We start from the raw sequence: 15,485 nt of genomic DNA, 5'->3' as shown, positions 1-15,485 counted from the left end.
CCCAAAAGCTTTCTAGGATTTGATACCTCTTAAGAGTCCGTTTGTCTCTCAAATCGTACTAAAATTTGTATTTCTAAATTCCCCACTCTTTCTGTGGATGTGTAGCTCTCAGTGCACCCCATGCTGTGCAAACATTTAACAATCACGCCTAGAAGCTGTTCCTTCTAGAACTCCTTCCATCCCTTTTCCCAGATGGCAAGTCTTACTCATCCTACAAAACCTGGTTCAAATGTCATTTCCTCTTCTGCCCTCCCTGACTGTCCCAGGCGATGAGTCACCCTCTTCTCTGTGCTCCCACCATCTTCTCTGTGTACCTCGACCGCAGGCATCTCAAGAGAGCAGTGTTGTCCCCAGGAGGGCAAATGTGCATTCTTGGGGAACAAAAAATATTATTCTGTTTATGCATAAAACACAAATACACACAGCACACAGCCAAACAGCATATAAATTTCCATGCTGGCGGACAGATTAGGAAAAAGATGTCTAAATATGCTTATAGAAAACACAAAGCGTACATACATGCACAGCCCAAACATCTGCCGGCTGCCTCGGTTCACCTGGGTGGTACCATGCACCCATCCCCTTTCTCTTCGATTCGGGTGGCCGTGCTTCCTCCACCCCAAACCAACTCACGAGTCATAGCCCTTCCATTGCCCGTACTTATACAGGCAAACCTCAGGTCTTCTTCAAGGTCAGGTGCATCGTTCTGTAGTACCTGCGTGTTTCTTTATTTAACGTGTATAAAACCACTTAACATGCAACCACTGTTACTAGGTTCTTTTTTCTGTGTCGCTGTCAAAGTCACTCGGTGTCGTGCCCACTTGTTCCACCTTCCCCGTAGGCCCTGTGGTTTTGGCTGCGCGATTTTGCGGAGCGAGCTGACTTTTTAGGAATGCGTATGTTGTGTTACATCAGAACTGACGGTACTTAGATGCTTGCAACTCTGAACTAATGACTCAGTTTGGATTTCAGAGAAGTAAGTTGATCTTCAGCTGAATAGTATTGAGGCTTTTTTTTTTTCCTAGAGGGCATTTTGAAATAAGGATGAAATAAGTACATTGATACATATGCGTAGAATTGCCTTACTGTAGCAGCTCAGATGTGGACCAGTGCAGTCGAGCCCCGCTAGTGACACAAACAACCAGTAGGGGCGCTGTTACAAATGATGCGGGTTTCTAAAGAGGTGAATAACTTCTAAAGTTCTGAACAAAACAAAGTATACCTCTGTAGTTGCTTTCCCGGAAAATTCATTTAAATTAACCCCGTGCACCCCCCCCCCCCCCCCCGTATTCATAACTCAGATGGAATTTGCTTCTGGCCGGTTATGTATAAACATACTTTTCATCTATAGGAATGGCATGGGACACAGTCCCTCTAGGGGACAGGCAAGCCCCTGCCCATCATGTGACAACCCACCTGCCCCCACAGATTTCCAGCACGCCCTCTGGTGAACCACTGGCCCATTTCCACGCACTGAAGATAGCTATAACTATGTAAGTTCCTCACGCAGGCTGAAAACATAAGTATACAGAGAAAGGAAGGGAGAAAAATGATTTAGCACAAGGAAGGGTAGGAAAAGTTCAAATGTTTTTGCTGACAGTAAGTGAAATAGGAGTAACTAGTCTTGTATGACCTCATATCCTTAGGCTGATTGGAAGAAATACAGCAAGACGAGTGCTGTCCTCTGGATGTGAGTACATTCGTGACTTCAGACTTTCCGGTAGCCGCATTTAAGAACAAGGTAAAAAGAAACATGTAGAATCAACTTTGCAAATGACAGTATTTAGTCCAACATACCCAAGGCAATGTTTTGTCAAGAATGTACGCAATATGAAAAGTATATTAATCAGCTAGTTTGTATATATTTCTTGTACGAAGTCTTTCTAATTTTGCACTTAGAGCACCTCTCACTTTTCAAATGCCCAAGAGTTCTCTATTTGCTCCCAGCCAAGAAGCTCCCGATCTTATTGGGTTATGACAGTGCTTTAAAGTTAAAACATTAATTCTCTAGTTTCTAGGACACTATTAAGGGCGAGCCGAGAAACCCCGACTCACGCCGCCTTAAACAGTAAGAACGTTTGTTCTCTTTCTTAAGTCAGGAGGGAGGCTGTGCTCCAGGGGTGATTGTTCAGCAATTCGTGCCTTCATCAGGGATGTGGGTTCTTTCTGTCTTTCTCCACATGGGCTGTTCCTCTCATGGCTGTTAAGGTGGCATCTAGGAGCAAGATGGTGGCTTCGGTCTCCTCGTTTGTGTCCAAAAGGGGGAGTGTCGCTCTCCCGCAACTTGAAATATCCCTTCTTTCCTTTAGTCTTATTGGGCCCAAATGCCACGTCCTATGTGGCTCACGCAGATCACCGGGGTCAGGCTATTGGCCGTTCTTGTGACGGATGCAGGGATGCCTTTGGCTGGGCGTTTTCTCTTCATTTGCTCACAAAAGAGATACCATTTCTTATCCTATTCTTGCTTTCTTCACTCATTTACCGTACCTCACTGTGTCTGTGACGTCCTCGTAAAACCTGGACTCCCATAATTTTTGGCCAAGCCACACGTGCAACATTGCATTTGATTCTGATTTAAGGGGATAGAAAGGATGGAATGCATTTCAGGGACAAAGAGAGATGAATCATAGTATGTCAGCAATGTTGAAGGGAATGGGGTGTAGACCCATGAGAAGTGGGGGCTGGATGTGGGGATGAGGCATCTTCCATGTCTTAAGACGGTGTGCCTGCTCGTAGCAGTGTGGCTGCCTCTAATTTGTTCTGGAACTGGAAGCCAGATAATTAAGTCTGTTAGAATAACGCCTATGAGAAGAACAAATAAGCTGTGACCGAGGCCAAGGTGTTTGTCTAAGAAGAAAGTATTTCAACATCAGTCCGTGAACTTGGTTACCCTCCTTCCATCTCTCACCTGATCCCTCCGCCCATGGCTTGAGGCCTTGTGCTTAGTTCTGGGCACATAGTGAGGTTCTTACCGTGTTTTAGAATGATAACAAATTTATGAATGATCGTTAGTAAATGACAACATTAATTAATCTTTATTGATGATCTGAGCTAAGTACTAATTTATGTGTTGTCTTCTTAAGTCCTCAGCAAACCCTATGAGGTGGGTGCTGTTTGTGTCTCTGGTGTACAGATGAGACACTGAGGCTTGTGAGATAAACGAACCTGCCTAAGGTCACGGAGCTGGGAGCCATGCCAGGACTGAGCAGCCTCTGAACCTAGGATGTTAGCTAGCCCGGGAGATACTAGAGGACTCTCTGCCCTCTCGATGTGCAAGGTGTTAGAAAGAACAAGTGTTCTTCCTGATTCCCTGTGATGCTGCTGGGGCTCGTGGCTGAGACCAAGGGGTCATGACTTGGATGTGATGTGGCTTCGTTTTCTTTTTCACTCTCTGAGTGGTCTGCTCCTCTCAGGGATGTGCGGGATGATTTTACCAGGGGTGAGGTTCTTAGTTCATTTTGTGGGCTCACACCTGTCTTCACTCTTGTCCGGTTCTGCTTCTTTGAGCACTGTGTGCCCTCATGTGCCCTCACAGAGCAGTGCACACCGTGGAAGCGAGTCCACATTTGTGAAATCAGGCTTCATCTGAGGGCGGTGGGATGCCAGTAGTACAGTGTTTAAGAAGGGGAGCGCTTTATAATTTATAAGCATTGCTCTGGCCCGTTTTGGGGACATGGAAGGTGAGAGTGACCAAGGGTGACCGAGCTCAAGAGGAAGCTCTTTCTTGGGGGATGTCGCTCCGTCATCTCCAGATCTCAGTCCTGTTCCTTACAACGCTGAAGTCCTCTGCGTCATGTGTCAGGGAGATGGAGAGAATGTGTTCAGAAGAGAGGGGATAAACCAGCCAGTGCAAGCTCACTCTTTGACCTGGGAGATGTGTGTTCATTTCCCTAAGGCACTCTTCACTTCTTGTGTCTCTGCCCATAAGCCCTGAAGCACCCAGATTTTAACACTGTTTTGGCAGTTCATGATCCAGTGAATCCCCAGTGAATCCAGTGAATAACTGGGGAGAAATGAGAAAGTAGAAATGCTAGGAATTAGGAGCGCCTGGGTGGCTCAGTCAGTTAAACGTCTGACTCTTAATTTTAGCTCAGGTCATGAACTCAGAGTGTGTAAGATTGAGCCCTTCATTGGGCTCTGTGCTGACAGCCAGAGCCTGCTTGGCATTCTCTCCCTGCCCCTCCTTCTCTCTCACTCTCTCTCTCTCTCTCTCTCTCTCTGTTTTTAAAATGTTTTAATGTTTATTTATTTTTGACAGAGAGAGAAAGAGAGAGAGAGAGAGAGAGAGAGAGAGAGAGAGACAGAGCATGAGTGGGGGAGGGGCAGAGAGAGGGGAAGACACAGAATCTGGAGCAGGCTCCAGCCTCTGAGCTGTCAGCACAGAGCCTGATGCGGGGCTTGAACCCACAAACAGCGAGATCATGACCTGAGCCAAAGTCGGATGCTCAACCGACTGAGCCACCCAGGCGCCCCAGTCTCTCTTTCTTTCTTACAATAAATAAATGAACATTAAAAAATCCTAGGAATTATAAATCCTTCCAGGACAAAGCTAGTGTAGGCCATTACTATTTTATGGAAGGAAATTGAGGATAGAAGGATGAAATCTTGCTCAACTCCAGAGCAGTTATAACAGCTAACGCCGACCAGGCACTTAACACATGTAGAGCATATCATACACATTATTTTACTTAATTCCCACTACAGACACGCGAGGGACTATTCCTGTTCCCCTTCTATAGGTGAGTGCTTTGAGGCCTTGAGAGGTCAAGTGAGGTTCTCAAGGTCACAAGGTAGTAAGTGGCAGAGTGTAATTCCAACCCAAGCTGTCGGACTCCAGAGCCAATACTTTAAACTCTGATGACTTTGGATTCCCCCACTGTTCAATTCAAGAAACCCGAGACCGTCCCTTTCCACAAAACAGTCGATGCCGCGCTGTGAAATGTGTAGCAACGTTGCGGCTCCTGCCTAATTGCCCGGTAGCCCTGGCCAAGTGTCACGTAATCCAGATCACACCCAACATGGACGTCCGTGGAAACGCGTAATGTCGACATTCCAACGTGAGGAGCGCCATCGGGCAGCACCATCAGTGGCCAAGCGAATGGCCTAGCAATTGAGCGCTAAAGCATCTCTACAAGGTCTAAATAAATAATAATGTGGAAAGAGAGCCGTTTGCTGGATGCAAGACGCCAGCTGTAGTTTCAAGGAAATGTTGATTGCGTGCTTTAGCAGCTACTCCACAAAGCCGTGCTCCACTGTGTGTTTTCCTTGTAAGGTAGCAGGAGAGAAATAGACACTTTTCTTTTGCCTGCAGTTTATTGTTTCCTCCTCAGCAGCTGTGCCGACGTGGTGTTGATTACGCAGAGAAGAATTATTTTGATTATTGACAGTTGGCATTCTTCTCGTAATTTGGAGTTCTTCATCTCTGCTTCACTTCCTCACCTCCTCTCCTGCCCACACATGTATAAAAACCTTGGAAGCTCTCGCTAGGATTCTTACGCATGGCAGCTGTGAGAATGATGGAGTTGAAAGTTCAGGGGCAATTTGACACGAAACTCTTCCTCCTGGTCCGTCCCTTCTCTGAGCATCGCTTCAGAGCAAGGGAGCCGGTGGGCTCGTGAGGTTCGTGGTGAGCATCGGAAAAGCCTCTCCGTGAAGAAATCAGGTTCCCTCGTGGGCCGCCTTGCCCCTGCATCTCTGTCTGCGGGCGGGTGCCCCCTCTGTCCCAGCCACGTCCATTCAGAGCTGTGTGCCAGTGGAGTGCTGGTTGGGGCTGGCTCAAAGGAATAGTCTGTGGGAAGGACCCCGTAGTTTTCCTTGGAACAAAGCCCGCTTAAGAAACAACGATGATCTCAACAAAACAGGAAAGATCCCTCCTGGAGGTACTCTTCACATGGTGCATGTGACTGACTCCTGTGGAATCCTCTGTCACCTCCCCTTGCCTACCTGTATTTCAGCCTCAGATAAGACACACTCAAGTGGCAGACTCCCACCTCAAAAGCTTTTTCTCTCGGCCAGGAGTTAATGCCCCTGGGGATAAACCTCCATGAAGGGGATCAGAAGAAACTAGTGGGAAATGGCCCAGCTTCTCTTCCTTCAGGTGGGCAGTTCTGAGAGGCACTTTGCTTCTCAGACACCCTGGCCAAATCAAACCATGTTGCCTGCAGCAGTGACCCCAATGTACTTCCTTGTCTCAGCTTTTTCTCTTTCCCTAGATCACCTCCCAAATGAACATGTACCCGAGTCCTTGTCTGAGGCTCTGCTTTTGGGGAAATACAAAATAAAGCAGTGACAGTGAAAAGATTATTCTTCCCTGAACTTATCCCTCTTTTTTCCTTTCCCAGATCTTACTCATTTGTATTGTTTTGGGGTAAATACTGAAATCTATTCTTAAAAAAAAGTAGGAGTAACATAGGTACATTGAAAAAAATGTTTTCTCTATTTGTACACATATGCATGTGTAGGTTTTTATTTTATACATGTTTATATATGTATGTATACGTGTATATATATTTTTTATGTTACAATCATCCCATCATCCCTTCGTGGAGACAGTACATCATTGACAGAGCACAGTTTTGGATCAGACAGACCTGGGATTGAACGGTGGCTTCGTAGCATTCAAGTCTTACCAATTTGGGGTCATTATTTACCCTCCCGAGGCGTTAGTTCAAGCTCCTGTAAAATAGAGTGAGCATTATTTACAGGGTTATTATGCATATTAATCAATGTTGTATAGGTAGCACGCTAGCACGTCTCTGAGCATTTAGCAAGCACTTAGTGTATTTCAGTGATTATTATAAAAAGCAAAGCAAAACAAACGTCTCCACCAAGCTGTACATACTCCCCCTACTCCCTGAGGGGTTGGGGCAGGGAGGAGGAGGAAACCACTGTATCTGCTGTGTATCTCTCCAGAACTTTTCCCATGTTTATACAAACTTTCTAAAAATGTACGTACACACACACACACACACACACACACACACACACACAGGAATCAATAGGGGAAGCATTAATAACATCATACATTAATAGAGGAGAGGGCAAAGCCATGGTGAATTAGTCAGGCTTCTCCAGAGAAACAGAACCAATACATATGTGTCTCTATGAGGGGAGTTGGTGAGATGTCTGTGGTCTTGTCATGGAGACTCTTTGACTCTCTTGATTCACCAGAGACTTTCCCATTCCCACCAGCACCTTTAAATAGATCAGGCTTCTTGGGCTCAGTCTTCCTTCTTGATATCCAGGCTCACAGCCTTCCGTTTAAGGACATGATCCCCAAGGATACCCTGGTGATGCAGGATAGAGCCCCTCTCTGGATAACAGGCCTGGTCCAAAGCTGACCCAGGGCAGCTCTTAGAACAATGCTCTTTGGAAGTGCTTGTGCCTTCTCTGAAGGTATTAGGCAACCAGGAGCCAGACACATTTGCATAACCTCTTACAATATGCAGGTCCTTCAGCATAGGCTTTCTGAGGACTGTGGACAGACTACCCAAAGCCAAAACTCTATATATGTGATTTTAGCTCAAAATTTTGTTCTGGTTGTATCTCATGTCCAGCATCAGCAAGGACCCTGGACATAGGAGCTTTCCCCCTCAAGGAAGGCAGAAGTTAAAAGGGAACTATGCAAATTTAGGATTCCCTAACTCCTCTCCTACCTGGAAATAAAAGGAGATTCCTGGTGTTGGAAGCTCTGAACTGAGGGTCTTCTGGGGAGGGGGGACTCCTCCACTGCTGAGTGGCCCTGTTTTGATCTACAGTCCAGCATGAGCTGCTATGGCTGTCAGGGACCAGCTATTCAGACAAGCCCTCCTTTTGAATTCTGCAAGTATAAAGAAATGATAATATATCAAAACAGATGTCGGGCATCCGTTTTCTTCCATTCTTATCTATGCTGTTGTATTTAATTACTAGACATTCTAGTCTATGCAGTTTCTTTCCATTTGAACTTGTGACATTTTATTCTATATTATTCTGCTCTATTACTTTCTATTTCATTCCATTCTGTTCTACAGCCATGTATTGAGTTCTTGCTCAATGCAAGGGATTTTGCTGAATGTTACAAAAGAAATTCTTGCGTATGTGTGTGTGTGTTGGGGGGGCAATGCACACACGTGTGTTTTGAGGAATAGTTTTCAGAATATCATTATATTTGACAAAATTTCCACATTTCTTGTACCCCTTTCTAGAAATACTCAGGAGGAAATCTCAGGTGAATCTGAAATATTACAGAATAAGGCTTTACCTAGAAAGCATTGGTACCAGCAGTGAGTTCAGGAGAATTCAAGGTTTTAAGCTCTTTGTGTTTCTCTGCCCATCGTTTTTTAGAGACCATATTTACTAACAGTGCAAATACAAAGTAAATTAAGATACATTGAAGTCTTTTTTTGAAATTTGGAAGCTATCATGCAACAAGACTACAAGGTGAATAAAAACAACATCTGCTTTCAGATTTCTCAACCATCTTCCTTCAGTGTTGGCTGTGATGTGTACCTTGACATTTCTTTGTCAGCTGAGAGTCAGTTATTCTGGGAATAATGTGTTCTTGAGAGCCAGTTTAGTGTCATGGTTAAGGTCACGGGCTTTCTAAAGAGCTGAGTTAGAATGTCAACTCCACCAGCTCCAGCCATACGAACATGGGCATGTTCTTTAAACATTTGGATAATAGTAGTATCTCCTTCATGATTTTCTTGAAAGAATTAAATGATTTAATTCACATAAAGTGCTTAGGGTCACACTTGCCAATATTAAGTGGTCAATGAATGTTAGTCGTTAGTTGGGAAATAGGGACAATGTAATACTCTTATGGGGATTTTGAGGATTAACTGAGATGCTTGTAAAGCATTTAGGTCATCATCTGACACAGTAAGCATGCAATAAATGTTCATCATTGACATCATTGTTTCTGCTATTATGTGTTAAGTGCAAAATGTGGATAGTGTAATTAAGCATAGTTATAAATACTAATTGAGATAATGTGAGTGAAGTATTTAGCACTGTGCCTGGCATGGAGTGAGAACCAAATAAAAGTTAAGTTCCTGAAGGACAGGAACTATGTCATTGGCTCTTTTATCCCCAGCATCCTGGCCAATGCTTAGTACATAGAAAGTATCCAATAAATATTTTGTAAATAAATAAGTGAACAATTGTATTATTAATTAGGTTCTACTCTATTGCAAATGTAAAAGGAAATCTTGGAAAAGAGTTCTGGTCTCCTTTAGAAATCTGATGACCCCTGAAAAACGGGGAATAAAATAAACCCGAGGAGACAGGATGTTCCCAAACTCTGAGATCGTCGTCATAATCCCCTACATTACAAAGGTCTTTATGGTTCACAAAGAACTTTCACATCCATTATGTCATTCAACATAAAACAAAACAAAACAAAACAAAACAAAACAAAACAAAACAAAACAAAACAAAACAGGCAAGAAATGTCCTTAGGGTTGGCCTGGACAAGGAACTCAGTCTCTTACAAATGATTTAAAACCCATTTCGTCTTGCTACAGATATTGCTTACAGAAAACTTCAGGCACAGCAATGCTACCCAGCTTGATTTAGCTTAAAGAAACCTTTCGTGACCTTGTAAACAAACACAGCCCAGTGGGAACCCAAGTGGAATTTCAGAATTTTGAAGATGAGCTGAGAGAATTTGCTCAGAAATGGGACATATTAAAACAATCTCTACCAAAGGAGTGAAACAATAAAGAGATTGACTCAGAAGAGAACAAAAAGGCCAGTGCCACTTACTGGTGAGCAGTGAGCTCCTGACTCCTTGTAACTGTTGACTGCGTAGCATAATGTTTGGGAACATTGCAATCTTGAGAGCGGGCTTATAATGATGTTCATCTGCTCATATGGATGCATGGCCTTACATAAACTCTGATTGTTCATGGAAAGAGCTGCTTCTCCCGAAAGTACACTACCAGAATTGGAGTGAGCAAGGCTGATTAAAAAATATTTTTATGAATATAAATGTCAGCTTTTAAATGCCTATTCTCTGATATAATGCTGTGTGTTCATGCACATGTTGGGTGAATGCGTTTTGACCTTATGTCATGAGTGAGTGGGTTAGGCTAGTTGATTAACTAAGTGAGTTACTGAAGTTCAGACAAGGGCTGTATTGGTCAGGGTCCCAGCAAGAAACTTGGTTCAAATAGAGTTTCAGAGGGTTCAGTTGGTGGGACGTTATTAATCTAGATATGGGCAGGGTTGCTCCCAGATGATTCCAATGGAGGGACAAAACAACTGAAATATGGGCAGTGTTACAAAAATGGACAAGGGATGGTGAGTGAGGTCATTACTGACTAGCCATAGTAAGAAGCTCTCTCGACCCCTAGGATGTATAGAACATTATGGGAACCCGGTGAAAACGCAGTATAGATGGGGAAGCCATCTGGAAGGGCCTGTGATAGTAGGAAGACAGGTACCATTGTAGATTTGGCCAAGCAGGGAAGAAATACTCTGGCCGCCCTCTCCTTCCACCCTCTGATTTCCTGTAGGTACTTCCCATTGATCAAACACAAGTGGATGCTGGCAGGAAAGGGAATCTGGGAGTTGCAGTCTGCTTGGTCTCCTAGGCACAGATTAGGGCAGAAAAGGGTGGATCTGGGTGTGGGCCTTATCGTCTTTGTTGCAGCTACTCACCTCTGCCATTACAGGGTAAAAACGGCCATAGATAATAGGTAAATGAAAAGGTGTGGCTGTGTGCCAATAAAACTTTATTTACAAAACAGGCAGTGGGCCAAACACACAGTCATGGTTTGCTGACCCTTGGTCTCAGAAAAATCGTTTATATGTTGAGTCCAGCATAAACACAGTCATTCAGTTTTGGGTAGCAGCAGTATCCTCAGATGTTTTTGGTAAGGGCTTGCCTCCATGGTTTCTGCCCTGAGTGTTACATAAATCGGAACAATTGCCCCAGTGTAGGCTTAACACACACCAGGGTAAATTTGGGTGGGAGCCTTTAACAAGCTTGAAATGAGGACATGAATAATTCAGTTGAATACATAAATGATTCAAGCCAAGTCTTCCAGTAGTGTGTGTGACATACACAAGCGTATGTGTTATGTTGTATGTCATGAGTGAAAGGACAACCTAAAAATTATGTGCGGATAGATCACCAAAGGCAAGTGATCTATCTCCTACTTAAGCCAGTGGACTTTGAGATGGATGTGGGCCCTGCTCAGAATTTTAGGCAGTTTCAGATAACAGGAGAAATAAAACAGTGACCATCCAAATGAGAACAAGCAGAAGCCCAAACTAGCGTTGGGCAGAGGCTCCCAGGCAGGCAGGGGAGAAGGGATGTTGTATAGCGAAAAGAAGGGACGTTTCAAATATGCCCTTCTTGTTCTTATGGGGAAGCCGGGGGTGGCTAGAAGTTGGGCAGCCTATGTGATTGGTTTCCAGAACATATGCGGCTTTCTGAAGTTGGTCCTGAGTTGGAGAAGGAGAAAAAATTAGGGAAGCTGGGTCTTGTTGACCAAGCCCTGAATGTTTTGGATTGATAGTTGCAGTTTGTGGTTTGGCTTCCTGGTCTGGCTGCTGCAGAGCTTGTGGGTCAGAGCTCTCTTGTCACATACAGTCTGGCCATCGGTTGTCTGTATATTCACTCTCTCAATAGGTTTCTGTTGACTCCGTGTCCTAGCTCAGCCACATCCTGGGTGATGCTCTGCTTTGCTCTTCTCCTCTTCAGGCCACCATGACAGTGAGCATTTCCCTTTCTCTGCACGCGGCGCTGCAGGGACTCAAAAGGGATCTGTGGTACCTGATTATCCCAACACTGGCTGAATTATCACAACAGGAGAAGTCACAGCCCAGTTCTCTGAATTCCTTACGAAACTCAAACTGCAGTCGACCCTTCCACATAAATCTCAAATTCTTCTCTTAATGACCTCGTCCTTGGTGGCATATCCCTTCCCAGATCTCGCCATGAGGGAGACCCAGCCAGGTAACATGTGGATTCTTCTCCCGTGATCCCTTGCCTCATTTGCACGTGGGTTTTCTCATTACGCTTTCATCACCGGAAGAGGCATCCTTGAGCCAGGAGGACCCAGAGTGGAGTGTACCTGTGGGACTCTCCATTCAGGCCCAAACAGATGTTCCTCTGAGCCCCAGGTTGCTGTCTTCTATGCCATGAAAAGATTGCAAAGGCTCTCACAGAACTACTTTTCCTTCATACCTTAGTTCTTCCTTCCTCCAGGGGTTTACCTTTCTTTCCTCAACCCTCAGCTGAACTGTACGGTTTGTTGTGAATTTGCTCAACTACTACAAGTCTTTCCCTCCTTCTAAACTAAAATGTATGACCTTCTGAATTTTGTTTCTGATCAGCGCTTCTCTCTCAACAGAAACTACCCTCTCTGCTCTGAAGCAGACAAGCCCTGTAGGCAGTACGTTTGTGTGCGTGTTCATTTGCTCACCTGAGTCAAGTGATAAAATTCTTTTTCATAGACTTGCAAATCCCTGGAGCAGGAAGGGAATCTTAGAGGTCAGGGAGGCTAATATTCTCCAAATGTGATACATGATCCATTGGGGTATTTAGGATGATGTTAGCTAAACAGTAAAAAAAAATTTTTTTTAGTGTTCTTGTTTATTTTTGAGACAGAGAGAGACAGAGTATGAGCAGGGGAGGGGCAGAGAGATAGAGGGAGACATAGAATCTGAAGCAGGCTCCAGGCTCTGAGCTGTCAGCACAGAGCCTGAGGCGGGGCTCGAACTCACAGACCGTGAGATCATGACCTGAGCCAAAGTCGGACGCCCAACCGACTGAGCCACCCAGGTGTCCCAATGTCAGCTAAACATTTTAAATAATTTTAGTTGTTTTATGTTTAGTTTAATTCTGTTGGAAAAAAAGTGTACAACCAGTACACGAAACCACATGAGTTCATGAATATTACTGTTCAGGATGAGGCTGAAGCAGATGGTACCTTGGAAACCTCTTGTACTCAGTATATATGAATTGCAGGTGCTAATAGGTAATGCCTGGATGCGACAGAGATCGTGAGAGTTGCATCTTTGGAAGCACCAATCGGCTCTCCAACAAGAGGAAACGGAGGTTCTGGAAAGGGAGAAAGTTTGTCTAAGGCTACTCAGTGCGTGGAAGCAGGACTAGGGGCAGGTCATGATTGCCCAGATTCTCCGTGCTCTTTCATTCGGTTTCCAAGGACCCCTTCCTGGCCAGTGGAAGTTCACCTGGAGATCGGATACCATGATCAAGTCCTCAGAAGGTGCCTTGAGGATGAATTTTCAAAAGCACAAGAAGCTGGACAAAGGCCTATTCTACCCACATGGTGAATTACCTGAACGAATCTAAGAGCCTCATTTTCAAAGACAAAAATTGGTCGTTTACTGGATCTAGAACAACTGAAACTTCGCTGGATAACAAGGTAAATGAATGCATTGCACCATTCACCAAAGTGGAGGCCCTCAAGCTGCTGGTTGTTTGGCGTAATGGGAGATTCAGAATGCAGTTAATGGGTTAGTGTAGTTTTTATTGTAAAAGCAAACTAAATTAAACTGATAGTTTTAATTAAATTTGAATTGGCTGTGATTTTACTCAGTTTTACAGGCCACTTGAGACACTAGTGTTGCACTTAAAATCTAGTGTTGTAATTAGTGACATCTACATTTATTATAATGGTTACTGCACTTTATTGAATTTATTCAGGAGCAAACAAAAGCTCAGCATCTAAAGAGCTTGGACTTCAGGCTAGGTTGGCTTTGGGAGCCTGTTTTGTTTCTACTGGAATGTCGGGCGATGATGCTGATCTTGAGAAGGGAAGTTGGTGAATTAGCCGTCCAGCCACAGGGTTAAGACCTTGGGTTACCTCGAGTTGAAACTGTCCCAGAACATCGTATTTATGCTTTCACTGTACTCTTTCTTCGTCTGGAAAATCCGCAACGGTGCATGTTTGAGCATCCCTCATTCCCCCAGTACCTTTAGAGTTCAAGGTCCGCAAGTCTAGATTTGGTGACACTGTCAAGCAACCGTTAATCTGATCTGTGCGCCAGAAATGCCGTCTGGAGCTTTGGCAGGTGTCAGGCAGGGAGGCCGCCGTCTTCCTGAGGAGGGCAGTGCCCCGCCGGCACAGTCCTGGCAGTCGTCTCAGACCGAACTGGGCTCCGATGCAGTGGTTGACACAGGTTTGGTGTGGGGGAATTACCAGAGAGGCTTATGAAGATGCAGCCTCCAGAGCCTCATCTTGAGGAATTCTGGGGTAGTAAGTATGCGGGCAAAACCTATTTCGAGAAGCTCCGCCCTGATGCGTTAATTCAGCATAATGGAGTCCTCAGAAAGACCAGCTGACGGACAGAAATCGGAGTATATTCGCAGAGGGTCATCATATTCCGTGTTTTGTTGAGAGGTCTGTGTGGCAGCGGTCTCTTGGCAGTTGTTTGAGGAGAATGAGTTAGAGCAAGGATTAGATTTTTATTTCAAATTAATAAATGCTTAACAAAATAGTACAAGAATGTATAACACGAAAGCTGAATTATCCATAGGTAATTCATCCAGTCCCTCTCCCCAGAGGCAAATAGTTCACTGTCAGGTATGTATTCTTTCTAGACACTTGCCTTTTTACTTGTCAGCATAGATATGAGTAGATGCTTCCCTTCTAGATTTTCTCTACTTATTACTTTGTTCTGAGTTTTGAGGGATTTCCTCTACTGTTTTTTATGTTCTTGGGATATTCCTTTTATGTAACATCCCATTCTTTTTTTTTTTTTTTTTAATTTTTTTTTTCAACGTTTTTTATTTATTTTTGGGACAGAGAGAGACAGAGCATGAATGGGAGAGGGGCAGAGAGAGAGGGAGACATAGAATCGGAAACAGGCTCCAGGCTCCGAGCCATCAGCCCAGAGCCTGACGCGGGGCTCGGACTCACAGACCGCGAGATCGTGACCTGGCTGAAGTAGGACGCTTAACCGACTGTGCCACCCAGGCGCCCCTGTAACATCCCATTCTTGTTTTATGGATATAAATAAATACTTTGCCTCTGTCTTTGAAGATGGGATTCAGGGTTGTTTTTTGTTTTTTTTTTTTTTTGGTGGGGGAATAGGGGATACTATCTGTATTTTGTCTGTTACCACATTTTAAAAATTTATCTTGATCTTTTTCTGGCAGGCTGTAGGCATGGTGGTTCTCATTCATTCATGTGTAAGAATGAGGCTGCAAGAAGCCTCAGGGGGACTCTGGGATCGCCGGGATGGTTGGTTGTTGGGTTTTTCTTTTAAGGTGGTAGGCAAGAATCTGGACATTCTGGTTTGGAACTTCTAATGCCAGCATGTGGAGTGCTGTCTACATCCACACTCATCTTAGCTGCTCTGGTTTTTCTGTTTATGTAATATTTTTAGAGGAAGAGTCCTTGTTATCACTGGTGTGTGGTGTGTGTGTGTGTGTGTGGGGGGGGGGGGGTTATTTTTATTGCAGGTAAACACTTGCCTTTGGGATGTTCTGACCACCAGGGAGGGGAGTTGACTACTCCCAGGTG

At 44.4% G+C, this 15,485-nt stretch overlaps 1 long non-coding RNA gene across 1 annotated transcript in view; it reads left to right on the top strand.

Annotated features, from left to right (window-relative positions):
* The window catches only part of LOC102968177, a 29,002-nt gene extending 15,564 nt beyond the window's left edge, over nucleotides 1–13,438 (top strand). The window contains exons 4-5 of the long non-coding RNA XR_445133.3: nucleotides 1,647–1,741; nucleotides 12,962–13,438. This is a non-coding gene — a long non-coding RNA (uncharacterized LOC102968177). The remainder of the gene's footprint in view (nucleotides 1–1,646; nucleotides 1,742–12,961) is intronic.
* Nucleotides 13,439–15,485: the final 2,047 nt, after the last annotated feature.

Source organism: Panthera tigris, chromosome E2 (assembly GCF_018350195.1).
Source record: "Panthera tigris isolate Pti1 chromosome E2, P.tigris_Pti1_mat1.1, whole genome shotgun sequence".
NCBI lineage: Eukaryota > Metazoa > Chordata > Mammalia > Carnivora > Felidae > Panthera > Panthera tigris.
This window is presented reverse-complemented; position numbering and strand designations above follow the sequence as displayed.